Raw genomic sequence first — 2,876 nt, forward strand, 5'->3', positions numbered from 1 at the left:
TGAAAATGCCTAAGTGCACAAAGTGAACTATCAAGGGAGGTGGACTACTAAGAATCACTTAAAAACCAAGCCTTTTCAAGTAACAATCACTAAGCCTTTTCAAACTTTTCTCACAAAAACAATTTTCAGAAGACTAAGGTGTGTGTGTGCACGGACCCTTAGTAGGCAAATGTAGCCTTCTAACGCAACAAATAGGTAAAAATAAAGTCCTAAGCAATTATACTACTAAATTTATAAAACATGCAAAGGAAAGCACTTAAAGTATATGTTAGTGATTTTCCTAGGTGAAGGTTTTCAAATCAGCTTCAACTACACGAACTAACACAAAAAATGAAGAGATTTAAAAATGGCCAATTACAAACCAAAATAAAGAAACAAGGCCCAAATACAATGGCCCAAAAGAAATCAAGCATGAATTAAGAAGAAAGGAAATTAGGTCTTCAACTCCTCCAAGTGGGTTCCTTCACAATGAAAAAACGTAGGTTAGACCTCTCCAAGTGTTTAAGCACTCCTTTTGGTAATGGAAATCCCTCCAAAGGACAAGGTATAGGTTCGGTTCACTTCTCCACTCAAATCCACCAAAGGTTTGCTAGTTGGCTAGATAGGTTCTTCACCTACATTCAAAATGAAACCAACCCAAGAGCAAGAGTCCAAGAAATAAAAACTAAAAATGAAAAATTAGGAAAGGCTAAACTCAGAGAGAATAAATGGAGACAAACAAAAGAGGCCAAAGAAATGACAAACTAAAATTAAGACACAATTAAAAAGGAAGCACACAAAAGAATAGTCTTAGAATGACTCTAGAATAGATTAGTGTTTAGTTCACTTCGATTAAGTACTTTATGAATTCGGTCCAGCCACTCTTGAGGTCTCAAAATAGGTTCAAAAATGTGACAAGTCCAACTCCAAAAGCATAGGTATTGGTCCAAGTCCACAAGTCTAGCAACAAGTCCTTTTTGGTCCAAATTTTTTTATTATATATTTTTTCTCTTTTTTCACTTCAACTTTGTTTTAAAGTTCAGCCCTTTTTTTTGTTGCTTGGGTTTTGCACTTGTGTGTGGAGAAGAAATTAGGTTAAACTTAGGAGAAGGAGATGAGAACAAGTGGCGTGTTCTTAGTGGTCTTTTTAGGGAATCTTTTGGGTGGAATTGGTTTTCTACTTTTAGCACAAGTTGTTATGCACCACATTTTCAGCACACATCTTAGATTCTTTTAGGGTTTTTCAAGCATCAAATATAGACCAAATCAAGTGGAAATGCAAGGAAAAAGTGGGCTGCAATTTAAATGCATGTGCAAGGAATCATTTTACACATGGATACTTAAAAATACATGGAACATGCTAGGACTAAATAGCATGCATGAATGACTCCTAGATGGCTTCTATATGTCACGCCCACTTTGTGTTATGCATCATGATATTTTTGTAGACAAAATATAGGAAACATAACTTGACAAAACTTAAAAGATTCAAAAACCAAAAAGCATATTCATCATGTTCATATGAGACTCAAACCTAAAAGTGAAAAAAGCATGGATAGTACTAATCAAGGAAACCTAAAATGTTCAAGGTAGGTTCATAAGGAACAAAATATGAACCACAAAGTATATGGCCACACAAAGAAAGACAAGAAGGAGACAATGACCGAATAGAAAAAAAAACAACAAGACTAGATGTTACCCTTGATGAACCTTGTCTCTAGATACCACATGATGGAGACCTCCCTTCTATGGTTGATTATGGCATCTTGAAGAGGGTCACCTTCCCCAAGGATCTAGGCTCACCAAAGGGAAAACGAATGGGGACGTATAGGGTGAAGGGATTTTGGGCGTGAGAATGGTGAAGGTTTAGGTGGAAGTGTTTGGTGCTTAAGGTGGGTTGGCTCACTCCAAGATGAAGATGGAGGCCACTCTAGGTTTCTCACTCTCCAAGGGTGGAGATAAGAGAAGGTTAGCCGAAGATAACCTAGTGACTAAGGAAGAGATGTTGAGGCAAAACTGCTCACTCAATATCATATAATCCAAAGTATTTACAAGGTGTGGTGCCTTGGATATTTATAGGAGTGGGAGGAATCTAGGGTTGCATTTAGGGTGCCTTGGCCGAAATTCACCTTGCCAAATGCACACCAAATAAAACTTAAATTAACCCTAGATGCAACTTGGTGGCCAAGGATGGAATTTTTGGGTTTATTTAGGCTACATCTAGGTGCATGATAAGACCATGCAGCCTTTGCCCTCCACTTGGGCCTAAGCCTTTCTAAGTCCAAAAATAGGTCCAAAGCTACCAAAAAATGTGTCACCCTCCTAATTAAAACCCTAGCCCAAAAAATAAAACCCTATTATCTAAAGCACCCCATAATACAAGGATAAAATGGGAAATACAAAAGAAAATAAGTCTTATGAATAAGATACCCCAAAATACAAGGGTAAAATTAGAAATACAAATAAAATAAATTCTATGACTAAAATACCCCAATGTACAAGGGTAAAATTGGAATAAAGCAATAAAATTCTATATTACTCAAATTGGGCCTAGGAGATTGATCCATACATGATATCTCTTTTATCTTCCTCCATTCTCCTAGCCATGAACCATGTGATGGGTCTCACATGAAGCACAAAGAATGGTCCTCCATAAAAAATGGTCAAACATTTGGCCATAACAATCTCAGCAATTTAAATTTAACTACATCTAATGGTTGAAAATTATTTAAAACATATGAACCACCTAACTCTATACTTCATTTCCCTACCTCACTTAAATACCACCTGTTATCATGCTTTATCCTAAAATTTTCCTTGAGAAAAATAAGTACACCCTTTTTAAAATTTTGAAATATTAATAATTAGTTAAACACACTCATTTGAACATGAACAAA

The sequence above is a fragment of the Cajanus cajan genome, chromosome 5, assembly GCF_000230855.2.
Source record: "Cajanus cajan strain Asha chromosome 5, NIPB_CcT2T_4, whole genome shotgun sequence".
In the NCBI taxonomy this organism is placed as follows: domain Eukaryota; kingdom Viridiplantae; phylum Streptophyta; class Magnoliopsida; order Fabales; family Fabaceae; genus Cajanus; species Cajanus cajan.